At 43.6% G+C, this 15,625-nt stretch overlaps 1 protein-coding gene across 8 annotated transcripts in view; it reads left to right on the top strand.

Moving 5' to 3' along the window:
- CABIN1 (calcineurin binding protein 1) overlaps positions 1-15,625 on the top strand; it is a 1,271,888-nt gene that overhangs the window by 553,958 nt on the left and 702,305 nt on the right. The gene's annotated exons all lie outside the window — the stretch shown is intronic.

Below are 15,625 nucleotides of genomic sequence, written 5' to 3'. Positions count from 1 at the left end.
ACCTGTGGTTCTGCGTTCCTTCTTTCCAAAGCCAAGCATGGCAACTGAAAGATCGCTGCATTCTTCGGATCTCAACAATGCTTGAAGTTTTACATTGGCAAAACGAAAGCATTCAGGAAATCTAACCAGCTATTCGTAGCTTACAGCAGACCTAGGAAAGGTCTACCACTTATCAAGCAGAGCATCTCCAGATGGATTTCTGCAGCCATTGCTTTCTGTCATGACCAAGCTGGACAGCCATTGCATTCCAAAGTGAGAGCGCACTCTACGAGAGCTATGTCCACTTCTATGGCTCTCTTTGCAGGGGCGCCAGTCATTGGCATTTGCAGGGCGGCAACATGGAAGTCGCCGCATACATTCACTAGGCACTACTGCCTGGATACGGAGCTGATGAATGATGCAGCAGTGGGACAAGCAGTGTTCAGCTATATATATATTTCAGTAAGGTGAGCCTTCCTCCGTCCCTCCATCCTACTCTGGTATGCACATTTCTTTACTAATACTTATTGTGGATGTCTAATGATGGTTCATGCTCGCATGATGTGTATTATCTAAGGAATAGTATATGCTGTTCCATCAGAAATGTGCACTCTGCATTGCTTGCTACTCTGATTCAGGCATGTGAATCTATGAAAGACACCCATAATACTGGATAAGAAATGCGTTACTTACCTGTAACTGCAGTTATCCAGTATTGGTGTCTTTCATAGATTCACATGCAACCCTCCCGCCTCCCCTAGAAGGACTCACCTAACTCTCTGTGTCACGCCTACTTAGCTTAGTGCGTACGAAAATCTGAGGGACTGAGGCTCCTGCCAGGAAGGTTCTAGAGGGAGGTGATAGCTGATTGGCTCTTGTTTAGAGTTTGGTCCTTTTTACAAAAGGACATGGATATGTTACTAAGGTGAGACCTTTAGGCCTACTATTCTCTATGTATGTCTATAGTACATTACTTTTCTATGTACCGGAGACTCCCGTCTCGACGACGGGGAATGATTCAGGCATGTGAATCTATGAAAGACGCCAATACTGGATAACTGCAGTTACAGGTAAGTAACGCATTTCTTCATGGACTATTGTTCACTCATACATGGTGTGACTGATACTGCAGGGCCTACAACATGGTCAATCTCCTTGTGACTTTGGAAGATTGAGAGCGGAGACAGAGTGACATGTGACAGACGTCTTCGACTGACACAATGTGTGTTGAAGTGTTAAGCTGAGTCACTGCCATTGGTTTGGCTGTCTGCCACTGTAAGGATGTTGGGATGGACAGTGCTGTCTTCTTTGCGCAGACCCCTGAGTGAGTTACTGGGCTTAGATTCACCTCTGAGAGCTACTTTTAAGGTGCGTATGAGCTACCAGTAGCTCCTGGGCTATTCTTTGGTGACTCCTGATCAAGAGCAGTTAGAAATATGTTGTAAATCCACATCCCCAGCTGATATCACCATCCTCAAAATAGCATTCATCACCCACAAAGAAAAAATTGCTATTGATTAGAAACCCTCTACAAGGCTAGAAACTACATAAGACATTAATCAAGGTGGCCAAACACTGTCCCACCACCTTCCTCCATCCCCAACTCCGTACTGAACTTAGTTGATCTTAGTGAATATTTTATTTTTATTATTAACATATCATGTAGAACACATCCCCATCACTCATGGTGGATGCAATTCATGCCCCTTACATATTCTACACAAAGAATTCATGAAAAGCTTGACAACACAATCTTAGATTGCCATCCTGCACAGTCTGAATCATCTTCTATGATGAGATCTTGCGGTCATCTATTAAGTCCCTGCCTCCCGAGGGACTTGCGTGTATCTTGGCCATCATTAACATCTTTCTTGACACAGATGTCCTCCTTCACATTCCTGAATACAGGTTACGCCTGTCCATTGTCAAGAAAACCCATACTCAGCCCAGACGAGCTCTGCATTTATCACCCTCCATTCCGTGGGAAAATTCTTGCAGGGTAATAGCCAACCAGCTTTAATAGCACAACCTCCTCAACTCTACCAATCTGGGTTTTATCCCCACTGTAATATACATTCTGCCACTACCCTGGTAGTACATGTCATTGTGCAATGACTGATAATGGTTAATCATGCCTCTTGATGCTGCCTAATCTCTCCTTTGAAACCGTCATCCGCTAGGTTTTAATGGTAGTGCCATTCTTGCATGATATCACCACTACTATATTAGACTGTTCCACCTCTTCTTCTTTGACAGAAAACAGTTTGTGCAAATGAAATCCTCTGGTTCTTCTGCAATCTGTATTCCTATATTTCCCCTATTGGCTGCTGAAAGAGATCGCAGCAAACCACGTACTGACAACAGTTTCCCTGCTGTCCTCTCTGGAGCTCAACAATCGAAAGTCTATCTGAAGGGCAGTACAGAAGTGGACATTGCTGAGATAAATCATCCTGAGGATATGCCCTGGTCAAGAAGAAGGCTCCTGAGGGCCTCCAGGCTCATTCCACCACAGCCAAGGCCGCCACTATGGCATTGGCAAGGGGTATCCGTGTTGGACATCTGTCAACACCTTCTCCAAGGTTACTGCCTCTTTTCTCAAGTCCACAGAGAAGACCATTTCACCTGCTCAGGTGTGCAGGACTTTCTGGTTGAAATCCATTCCTCAGACCCTGAAATGACCCTGTGATATCTTTTCAAAAGGTGAGGAATCTGCGGTTAGAAGTGTCCATCAGAAAGACACGTTGCTTGCCTTTAGTAGCAGGCTTTCTGGTGCCTACTCAATTTAACCTCGGATTCTTCGATGCCACCCCTCTGTGCTGTTCTATTGAGTGAACTATGGGATTCTAAAAACGTTAGGTACGACACACTGTCATGTTCACAATCTGTCACAGCTGTTCAATGTCTGAGGGTGTGAAAGAGTTGGATAAAAAACGATCATCAGTGTGGAGGGGTGGTGCCGATATATGGCACAATGGCGTCCTTTCCAGGGCCGATCCTATGCCTATCTGGAGCAGTGACAATTTTTTTTTGCCAGAACCACCCTGGTGCCTTTGATCAAAAAGGTGAGGAATGTGTGGTTAGATAGAGTAATCCCCAGAGTGTGACCCTGCAGCTGCGGATAGAGAGGAGCAGCAACATCATCGTCGTGCCCGCCAGTGTATTGGGGACATCGTCAGAACCACCAATGACATGACCAGCATGCCCCTCCTTTGGAAACTGAGGTCAGAGGAGCAGCCACAATCACCCACCAGTGCGACCCTGCTCTGACCTTTCACAGTGAGCGACGAGTGTGCAGACAGAAGTGGAATCCAGCCACAAGTGAATAGTTTCTCCCTCCCCTTCCAAAGGGTCTTGCAGAGGAGCTAGTCTGTGTGATCCTGCCCCAACCCTAACAGCACTAGCATGATTAAAGCCTGCTGAACTTAAAAACCACCTGAACAACGATTTGGGAGTCGACGTTGAGGAAAATCTCAAGGGAGACTGTGAGCCCCGGCACGCTGGGAGGCACAGGGGAGCAGTTTGTCATCATCCGACAGTCTGCAACCTCCTTCCTCTCTGGAACGAATGTGTGAATAGGCGGTGAGCCTGGGAAGACCACTACGGGGGCCCATTGCATTCTATTGAGCGCCAATGGTCCCGATCTCTCTGGGCCCGGCTGCAGGGAATTATGGCCTCCGTTGGGAGGAGGTGCTGAGCCCTTGGCCTCCTGTGTTACGCCACCACAGCCCAGTCCTCATGTTGTCCTGTGCCCCTGGGCCATGGTGAGAAGCATTGGAGAGCTGGGGAAGAGTGAGCCTGCGGTATGACCCTTGTCCGATAGGATATGAGAATCACTCCAGGGCCGCATGCCCACTGGTAAGGACGTCCCAGGAGCGGCAGTGACATCTCTTGCAGGCCGCACGGAGCGAGGCATGATAGTAGGCCACTCTTGATTTGTGAGGACAGCTGGCAAGTCCCCGATGTCCGCCGGCATTATTGGACAGGTGCCCATAGACCCACAGTGTTGGTGCTGTTCTCCCGTCGCATGAACTTTAGTCAATTCTGCTCGTGGTTGCCCGGTCTGGGGTGGGATCACATCCCGCAATCTCTTGTGTGGCAAGGTGGGCCAGAGGTCAAAGCACTCATAAGGACCAGATGAGTACTGCGGGCTTGGCCTTATGTCTTGGCTCGTTGCCATCCATTTCCTTATCTGGTAGCCGTGCCTGTTTTACTTTCGTCATTCTACCTATCATCAACGCTTACCCGTGCAAACTTTGCTAGTTTGATAACGATGGGGAAAAAAGAGGATAACAAGCAGCGGTCCTGCTGCTATCCCGCCAATCAAAGGCACTCCCGTTGACCACATGCTCCAAAGTACTGTGAGCGTTATTAGCACCAAAGTTGCACTCACGGATCTACCCCATGGGAGACTGTGTTATTGTCAATTTTAGGTTTCCGTTTTTAGCTCGTAACCTGCTGTTTGATACACATTTTGCCCCAACAAGCGTATTATTCTGGTGCCTTTATGATTTTTCTTCTAATCATTGAAGCGCTATACACAGAGGCACAAGCATATTCACGGGTCTCCCAAAACCCTTCCAGGATCTATTCATGGTCCCCAGTATCAGCCGTCTTCTCGCCCTCTGGAAAACTAATCCTCTGCAACACCTGGGGCTCCTTTCCATGACCCAGCAGATCTTTCCAACAGGCTTCCTCTCTACCATCCCTACGGCTAATAGATTTGACATTATCCAGTATTGGGGTATCTTTCATAGATTCACATGCCTGAATCATTCCCCGTCGCCGAGGCGGGAGTCCCACGGTATATAAAAAAGCAGTGCCAAAGGTAAATTACAGTAGTAGGCCTAAGAGAAAGGCCTGAGGCCTAAATTCTAGTAGCCTATCTACCTCATTATGCCAAAAGGACCAAAGACTTTGTCCCAACCAATCAGCTTACAGCACCCTCTAGAACACTCTCTGCAGAGCCAGTTCGCCTCAGATTTTCACCACACGTCGTGTGGAAGGGAGTCCCCCTGAGTTCTTACTCAGTTTTGTTTCCTTCAGGATGTCTGACAAGAAGGCGTTGTTTAGATCTTGCAGAACATGCGACAAAAAGAGAGTCCATGTTGATGATCAACATAAGGACTGTATTTATTGCCTTTACCCAAAGCATGAGGCAAAAAATTGTAAGATCTGCCGCACCTTCCCTTCTAAAACCTTAAGGGATAGGGAGGCCAGAGTCCTTTTATGGCTCAAATCTTCTTCTAATGAAGATGATGACAGAGCTTGGACCTCCAGGAAGATCTCGGGATAGTTCATCAAGTGAGGCGAGAAAACATCTCAAAACCTCCCACTCTACTTCTGGTATTTCTCAGAGATCTCCTTCATCTTCCTCATTATTCCCAAAGCATACCACCTCCGTCTTGTTAGAATTTAACTTGAGGCAGTTTTGGGCCATCCAAGTCCCCACTGCGTTCATGCAGTCGTTGAATCGGATTGCTGTGCTTTTATACTCCGCAGGAAGGAGAGACACCACTATTTGGGTATCGTCAGCGTAGCTAGTAAGGCTAAACCCAAAGGACTGAATAAGGGGTGTGAGGGAGGACACATATATATTGAAAAGTGTCGGACTCAGTGAGGACCCTTGAGGGACCCCACATGGTAATGGAAACGGATAAGATACAAATTCTCCCATCGCCACCTGCTGGGTGCAATTAGACAAATGATTTTAAGAGTCTCCAGGCCGCGCCCTGAACCCCGATCTCCTGCAGCCGATCCATCAGCAATACGCGATGGACCGTGTCGAAAGCTGCAGAAAGATCTAACAGGATCAGGGCCGCTTTACCGCCTAGATCCAGAATAGTCCTAATTTCTTCTGTTGATTTAAAGAGGGCAACTTCTGTGCTATGGCCCCCTCGAAAGCCGTATTGTATGTGGTCCAATGCTTGAGAGTACTCAAGAAATTGGCTCAACTGCATGTTTAAATTTTTTTCAATAATTTTCGCAGGAACCGGGAGTCTAGATATAGGTCGGTAATATTTTGGGTCTTTAGAGTCCATATTTGGTTTCTTCAGGAGGGGCAGAATAGAAGCTTTTTTCCAATCTGACGGGAAATGTCCCTCTGAATACATTGAATTAAAATAGGTGTAAGAACGTGTGCTACTGGCTCAGCCGCTAACTTTAATACAGCAATCGGGCAAGGATCCGAGGGGGAGCAGGATTTCACCAGACTAAGATATCCACACCCACTGTCCAAAGGCAAGGCGATATGGACGAACTGGTCAGGCAAATTTGTGTTTGCTTTTCCACCTCTCCCCCTGCTTCCAATAGTGGTGCGCAAACGACAGCAACATTCCCTAACTCTCATTCTAGTTGTTCTAACTTGGGCCAGACAACCGTGGTACACCACATTGCTACAACCTTCCGTGGTACCGCACCAAAAGCTATACCTGTCTCCACGCCTCTTAACTCAGAACCATGGAGAGATCAGACACCCGGACCCAACTCAGCACAACCTTGCGATCTGGCTCCTGAGGTCCTAGAATTCGGTTACCTTAACCTTCCCCCTGACTGTATGAATGTTATTAAAGAAGCTAGACGTCCCACCACTAGGGCATGTTATGCAGCTAAGTGAAAACTTTTGTAATATATTGTCATAACAACGACATCAATCCCCTAGATGTGTCTATTCAACACATCATAGGATACTTACTACACCTCCAAAGATGTAACTTAGTATACACATCTATTAGACTGTATCTTGCTGCCATGGTAGCCTATCTACAAAATAGACAACATCTATCACTTTTTAGAGTACTTGCCGTAAAGGCCTTTATGGAAGGCCTCAAAAGAATAATTTCTCCCAGAGCACCACCTTCACCTGTGTGGAATTTAAACATTGTTCTCACACGGTAAATGGGACCTCCCTTTGAACCTTTACATAAATATGAGCTACAATTCTTAACATGGAAAGTTGCTTTCCTAGTAGCTATTACTTCTCTAAGAAGAGTTAGTGAGCTACAAGCATTAACCATTCAGGAACCTTTTCTGCAAATGCATCATAATAAGGTTGTTCTCCGAACCAATCCTAAATTCCTTCCTAAAGTAATTTCGCCCTTCCACCTCAATCAATCTGAAGAGCTGCCCGTATTCTTCTCGCAGCCACAAACAGTCGCAGAAAGAGCTCTTCATACCTTAGATGTCAAAAGAGCATTGCTTTACTACATTGAAAGAACACAACCCTTTCGTAAAACTAAAAAACTTTTCGTGTCTTTCTCACCACCACACAAGGGCGACCCCATATCAAAATCTGGAATTGCTAGGTGGATTGTAAAATGCATACAAATTTCCTACCACAAAGCTAAACGATCGTTATCTGTTCCTCCTAAAGCCCACTCTACCAGAAAAATAGGGGCTTCAATGGCATTTTTAGGAAATATTCCCTTAGATATCTGTAAAGCAGCTACATGGTCTACAGCGCACACGTTCAAAAAACACTATTGTGTAGATGTGGTAACTAAACAACAAGCTACTGTGGGCCAGGCTGTACTCAAAACACTGTTTAAAATTACTGCAACAGATACGGGTGGTCGCCGCTAAGAGTGGGTACTGCTATACAATCTATGCATAGTGTATAATCTGCAGCTCATATGCCTCGAACGGAAAATGCTACTTGCCAGTATGCATCTGTTCTTGGCATGTAGAGCTGCAGAGTTACACACGCCCACCCGCCTTCCCGGCTACCTTTATCTGTTCCAGTATTATCTTAATTAGATACAGCTTACATGAGCATTCTTCCTGTTTCTTACAAAACTCCATAATGTCCCTCCTGGCGAAAACAATCTAAGGATGGAGCCGATGCCCATGTGCACTGTAATCCAAAGGAGGAGTCTCCAAAGGAGGAGTCCCCTATCTCGTGACTTCCAAAGACTTTTCAGGACAAATACAACTGAAAACATCCGGGCCCAACACTAGGTGGCGATCTATGCATAGTGTGTAATTCTGCAGTTCTACATGCCAAGAGCAGATGCATACTGGTAAGTAGCATTTTTCTTTCCGTATTTTTCTGTATTTAAAAATAAGTACAGAAAGGAAAATAAGTAGTTTTCGGTCTGTATTTATCTGTAAAAATTATTAAAAACTGAAAACTGGGATCCCTAATTATAATTAGGGCTCCCGGTTTTATGGTATTTTTTTTTTTTTACATTTCTGTCTGTATTTATCCATATATATTTTTTGCCCATTTTATCTGTATTTATCCATATTTATTTTGTGTTTTGCGTAAAAATTAAGTTTGAAAACTGTACATTTCCATATTGATTTAACTGCTCTACGTGCACTCATACTTTTGTCATGTTTTCACTACTTAAGCTACCAAATATTACATACTAATACATCTGGTAAATATTAGCATTACACCACAAATGTATGTTGACAAATGCCTTTATTTAAAGAAATGCCATCCTGTTTTTTCATTTTCCATGCTGTCCATCTGCTCAGCTGTTGGGCTATAATCTATAAACGACTGCATGGAGCTTCATTCAAAGAAGCACCATTTTCTGTATTTATCTGCCTTTAAAAATAAATGCAGACAGAAAACACATTGTTTTTTGTCTGTATGTATGTGTAAAAATCAGTAAAACTGGAAAACAGGGAGTCTTAAATGTAATGCACCCTGTCTGAGGGCTACAAGGCCTGCTGTAGGGGGTAACTTACATATTTTACATGCAGTGACTATAGTACTTCACACAGTGAGTGTGCCATGTCCTGTTTTCACCTAATGTTTGCACGATGACACTCAGTCTGCAATGGCTGGCCGCATGCAGTTTGTATGAGGATCTCTAAGGGTGGCATAATACATGCTGCAACTCTTAGGGACCCTCTTCGGTACCCATGTCCTAGGTACCATTGGCACCACTTACTAGTGTCTTACAGGGTTGCAAAAGTGTGTGCCAATTGTGGTACAATTAGACTATTTTACCTTGTTTTAAGGAGAGAGTCCTGGCACTGGAGCCTGGTTAGCAGGCTACACTGCACTGTCAGAGTTTAAAACCAGCACCTAGGAGTTCTAATGGGGTAAAAAAGCAGGGAGACAACTACAACAAATTTTAGTTTCCTACAGATGCCATCCTCACCGCCAGATGCCCCTCCACGAAATCCGTGTCTGACAAGTTCTGGTACAGATTCAGAACCTGTTGGGGTGCCCAGAATAGTGACACCTTACAGGTATAGCTGTCGGATGTCCTTTTGGTTGCTTTGAGCTTGCCCTGCAAGTTGTTATAGTGGGCACTGTAAAACATTGTTTGTTTGGCCTTTCTACTTTTGCCGCCTTCTTTGTCACCTGTTTTGAGGAGATTTATCAAATGTTTGACACACATCTCCTCCTATGCCATTTGTAATGCGTAAGTGGGACTTTAACTTGGTCTTGACTTTACTCATATGTACCCCTTTAAATCCAATGCATAGCTGCTCCCTGCATTTCCAAACCTTAAAGACTTTCTTCCTCATCTGCCCTGAACTGCATTTTTTCCAGACAAACTGGTGCAGAAGACTTGAGCAGCCTTCTTACCAAAAGTCATGACTCTTTTCCACATTGGACAGTCGATCACTCTACTGTGTTCTTTGCTCTTCATCACCCTATGAAAGAGGAGGAGAAGCTCCATTGGTTGGGCACTATAAGCCTTGAGTTTCTACATTGATTCTACGAAAGGGCTGTCTAGTAGACAATTAACTTTTTGTGGGATTCTGGGCTGAGGAGCACCTTGTCGAGGTGATAAGTTAGTATGCGCATTAAGATCTGCTGCACATTGACTAAGAACCATCCCCCAGAATGTTCTGGGAGCCCATTCCACCAGGGCCAAGGCATTGGCATGAGGGGCGCCTGTCCCTGACATCTACTAGGCTGCAACATAGGTGTCAGTACTTATGTTCATGAAGCACAGCTGCCTTGTTAGTCGGGTCCAGTAGGAAGTACATGTTCGAAGCATGTTTGCTGTAGATATACATGTTTTGCAAATTCCTACCATCCAGTATTGGGTCCGGATGTTTGCAAGTTGTTTTTCTTCGAAGAAGTCTTTACAGTCACGAGGTAAAGGACTCCTCCTTTCGGTGATAGTGTGCATGGGCATCGACTCCATTGTTAGATTGTTTTTTTCCGCCATCGGGTTCTGATGTGTATTGGTGCGCTCTGTTTTCGAAACTGTTCTTCTGTTTCCCCTTGATGCGCAGTCCACTGTACCCTCAATGGTACTGTTTCCGTACGAGTTTCCCTATTCTCCAAGTAACGAATCTGTCGACAAATGCTCCATCTTCGATCGAAAACTTTGTGAGCACTGTCGGGCCTAGTCGCGTCAGTCTAGCCTTTTGCCGATGAAACAGACTCCATTCCAGTTCTGTCCTCGGTGCCAGGCCAAGTACCCTTGCACCTACCTATATCAAGTTTGTAACTTGTGCCTCTCTCGGGAGCACAAAAGGAAGACTGCGCGCTTGTAAATCGTTTCGGTCAAAGAAGACTCTACGCGATCGCCGAGCTCGACGATGAGAGATGCAATGTCAAAGCGTTCAAAACTCTCCAGATATCTTCAAGGAAGAATCCGAGCAGCAGGAGATCGAATTGTCCGCTGCAGAAGAAGAGGCCCTCTCCATTCCAGAGTCCGAATCCGAGCTCAAGATCGATCTGGGATTGGAAGATGTGCCACCGAGACAAGGTGCTGTGAGTACCAAAGACCCCTTGCCCCCCCAAGTCCTTTGCCAAAACACATAAGGCTACGGCACCACCTCTTCCTTTTGGCCAAGGTCGGCATTGAGCCAATGTTTCTAACGCCCCGCGTCTCGGCTTGGCACCAAAACAAACCTTCAAGCCTTCCGGCTTGGGACTGAGTCGACAAATTATCTTCGGATCTGAAACCATCAGGCTTAAAGGACAAATCTATTTTGGAGCTGAAACCCTATGCTTCAAGACAAAATCATGCTTCGGAGCCAAAACCTTCCACTACCAAGGACAAGTCTAGTCCAACATGTGTAAGGAAGAAGGGGTATCCCCGACTAGAGTTCCTAATTCGGGATAGGTATAGTATTTGGAAGAAAGGTAATTAGGAACTAGTTATAAATAGAGGGCAAAGACGGACAAATGACAGCAAGAACTATTGAAGAACAAAGTGTGTGGTACAAAAATATGGCTTTTATTTTATTTTATTCAAATGTTATTCTGATAAAAAGCATCATTATTTTATTACAGGTAATTATCGTGTGCATGCCTCCACTATACATGTGACTTTCAATCTACATATATATACTTATTGTTGCATCCTATACACATTTCAAGGTAATTAATTTAAACTTGAAAGTTGTGTGGAAGATTGTTTCAGCACACTGTACATAAAAACATGGCTAAGTATGACATCTACGCGCGTTTCGGCTGGGGGCCTTCATCAGGGAGCCATGTGAGTATCCAAATGGACCTATACATATAGAGAGATATAAACAATAGCAGTGCTTGTCAATGTTCGTGAATTGTCCTGAATATTTACATGTTAAAATACAGAGAGAAATCTTGTGATACATTTATACAGTGATACAAAACATGACAATAAAGTCTATGAAAATTCTTAAACCTGTCCTATTATTTACAGTTATATACAGTTTGGTGCCCATTTAGACTGGTACATTTCTGATATCGTTGTATTTCTATGCAGCAAGCTTCAATACGAGGGCGATGGAATGGGGGAGGACACATGGGATGATTATCTAAACAATATTTAAAGATCTGAATGCTAACTACAAAAAGACGTAATGCGGTAATGTTGTGCAGATAGCCATGAGAGGGGAAAGGGAGGAATGGTAAAGGGTTGGAAGAGTGTGAGTGATGACGGAAGATCAAGGAAAAGGATTGAGAACAAAAAAGGAGAAAAACGGGGGGAAGAAGGAAGGTGAGATGACAGATCAGTTGGGGACATATGGAGAGCAATGGTTGTACCTGGGTAAATAGATGGTGCCGGTTCTCACAGAAGGGGAAGGATAAATAGATCTTGACCTATGAGATGTTTGTCTTTGAGACGTGGGCGCTGCAAGAGGACATAATTAAAGTGCGACATTTAGTAGTTCAAAAGGATGAATATTCAAAGGAGTATAACAGGGGAATTACGGAATGGAAGAGTACCTGTATTGTAATTTATTTTGCTTGTTTTATTTCTCTTTCAATGGGTGTCCTGCTATCTAAGGATAAGCTTCGAATTTTGAGCTGTTAAATGAGAAGGACATAGGGAGGAATTATATAGGTCATACTAGTATCATGAGACTTAATAGGTGGAACAAGGCAGGAGTATTACCTGTAGAGATGGTCTTGTACAATTGCTAGGTTACGTGCTCCTGGCGCAGGAGAAATGTTGTGCAGGTAACCTACATGTCAAGAGACATTCATGGCAAGCTGTTAGTGGTGGTTATCCATAGGGGGGGTGCTAATGGTCATGATAATAAAGGCCCAATAAGTACCTGTAGATTAGGTTCATAGGTGCTCTAGGTTGGGATCTCTGGACGTTTCTTGTAGCGCTGACTATCTATGTGTCAGAAAGGATACAAGCAATGACAACGTTTTAGAGTGGCGTATTGTTATACATGGATGGTAGAGAACGGATATTTATTTACAACTAATTACCTTTAGCCTGCGTCCACTGTGTTTACACTGGGGGTCTGTGGGCTTCTAGGGTTTAGCCGACGGATGCCGTCATGTTAATGGCGGTGCGAGGACAATCTGTACGGCAAAAATAGAGACATACAGCCAACGGTTATTATCGGGCTGTGTCTTGCGAAGCGTGTATGAACGCTATTTAATCGGGCGTAGATCTATGACGACCGGTTGCTTACCTGATGGTTGTCTCTTCTTCGCTTTCCGATTGGGGGGTCTGCCGGCGTCTAAACATGTAGAGCCAGGGATCGAAAAGGCTAAGTGGCGCCGACTGTATTTAAACCCTTGAGGTCATTTTCAATGGTAGGTGCGTCTAGAGTGGCCTAGAGGTCGATGACGGGCTATGTTTAATAGCGTCATGTAAAGATGCCGAAAACTGGCGGACATGTTGGAAGGGTGAAGTGGACCTCTCGGTGCTTAATGATAAGTGGCCTAGAGGTCGATGACGGACTATGTTTGATAGCATCCTTTTACAATATCGAAAACTGGCGGACATATTGGAAAGGGTGAAATTCCCCTGTTATACTCCTTTGAATATTCATCCTTTTGAACTACTAAATGTCGCACTTTAATTATGTCCTCTTGCAGCGCCCACGTCTCAAAGACAAACATCTCATAGGTCAAGATCTCTTTATCCTTCCCCTTCTGTGAGAACCGGCACCATCTATTTACCCAGGTACAACCATTGCTCTCCATATGTCCCCAACTGATCTGTCATCTCACCTTCCTTCTTCCCCCCGTTTTTCTCCTTTTTTGTTCTCAATCCTTTTCCTTGATCTTCCGTCATCACTCACACTCTTCCAACCCTTTACCATTCCTCCCTTTCCCCTCTCATGGCTATCTGCACAACATTACCGCATTACGTCTTTTTGTAGTTAGCATTCAGATCTTTAAATATTGTTTAGATAATCATCCCATGTGTCCTCCCCCATTCCATCGCCCTCGTATTGAAGCTTGCTGCATAGAAATACAACGATATCAGAAATGTACCAGTCTAAATGGGCACCAAACTGTATATAACTGTAAATAATAGGACAGGTTTAAGAATTTTCATAGACTTTATTGTCATGTTTTGTATCACTGTATAAATGTATCACAAGATTTCTCTCTGTATTTTAACATGTAAATATTCAGGACAATTCACGGACATTGACAAGCACTGCTATTGTTTATATCTCTCTATATGTATAGGTCCATTTGGATACTCACATGGCTCCCTGATGAAGGCCCCCAGCCGAAACGCGCGTAGATGTCATACTTAGCCATGTTTTTATGTACAGTGTGCTGAAACAATCTTCCACACAACTTTCAAGTTTAAATTAATTACCTTGAAATGTGTATAGGATGCAACAATAAGTATATATATGTAGATTGAAAGTCACATGTATAGTGGAGGCATGCACACGATAATTACCTGTAATAAAATAATGATGCTTTTTATCAGAATAACATTTGAATAAAATAAAATAAAAGCCATATTTTTGTACCACACACTTTGTTCTTCAATAGTTCTTGCTGTCATTTGTCCGTCTTTGCCCTCTATTTATAACTAGTTCCTAATTACCTTTCTTCCAAATACCAAGTCTAGTCCAACTCCAAAATCTAAGGACAGTCTCTCCGAGCCTCCAGAACCAATTTTAGACTTTAAGGCCAAATTGGATCCTTTACCGAAAAAGATTTATATTAATACTGATAAGGCACATATTTCTGCTAAAACACCAGCAAAACACAAACTTCCTTCAGAGGACATTGCTCATAAGATTCCTCTAAAGAAGGAAGACATGGCTACCAGCCCTGCTTGTCCTGCCCCACAGCCCTCTCCGCCTCCACCATCTTCTCCTCAGTTACTAATTAAAGATCCCTCACACAAAACACCTCAGGGATCTCTGCATCCAAATCTAGTTGTTGATGATGTTACCCATTTGCCTGTAGACCCATAGAATTATTACACCATTGACCCTCCAGTAGATAATGACCTAGACCTTTACCCTGCAAAGCCATCACCACCACTTCAAAGGAATTGTGCTGCTTTACAAAAATTTTTTTCATTTTTGTAAAGTTTCACTTAAGGAACCCCTTCACTTTGCAGATAGGTTACCACCCCAAAATGGGAATCGCTAACGACAAAATGTGATTTAGTGTACAATCCCAATTTATGAGTAGGTAAAACATTGCAGAACCCCTAACATGGGTTTTGTACATGTGAAATAACTTTTGTGATTTGCGAATTTCGAATTAGAGCATTTACAACTACAAAAATGTTTGGTACATCTTGGCCCAAGTCTTTCTGGGACTGTTACAGCACAATCCACTAATTAAATAATCATTTGCTTTAAATAGGTTATCAAACCATCCAACAAGTAACTAAAGACAAGGGGTACCTAGAAATAGAGTTATTGAGATTCAGGAATAACTTCTGTGAAAATCCTACAGAGATGAAGTTTCTATACATAGCGATTTGCGAGCACTGACAAGATGTTGGGTACTTCCTTATATAGTGAAAGCTAAACATCACTGCCACATGGGAAGTTTAATAAAATTTGGAGAGACTACCAAATCTCATGAGATTGCATACACTTTATTTTCAATCACCTCTAATGCTGATGTCTGCTATCAACAAGTAGGAAAAAGAGAAGGATTTGAGTTATTGTACCGTAATCTGTCCACTTCTATGTGTAGTGTTTTTTGTGCTGCAGCCTGGCATACATTAGCCAATCCTACAAACAGAAATGTGTAAATGAAATAAATAAAAAGACTGTTAGTAGTAAGCATCTACATAAGTTTACTATTCAAGACCGTGTAAGTCCAAATTATTGTGACCAGTGTGTTGAGCAGTAAATAAAAGAAATGTGCTTAAAGAGTAAATGTCTTGATCTTGAAGGACATGGCTTACTTGGACCTTTTTCTATAAAAAGAGAAAGCTTCGTTCAGTGTGTTTCAGTGGTTGCTAAATGTGAGATTGAACCTTTTTCCTAAACATGCTGG

The sequence above is a fragment of the Lissotriton helveticus genome, chromosome 11 (genome assembly GCF_964261635.1).
Source record: "Lissotriton helveticus chromosome 11, aLisHel1.1, whole genome shotgun sequence".
In the NCBI taxonomy this organism is placed as follows: Eukaryota; Metazoa; Chordata; class Amphibia; order Caudata; family Salamandridae; genus Lissotriton; species Lissotriton helveticus.
This window is presented reverse-complemented; position numbering and strand designations above follow the sequence as displayed.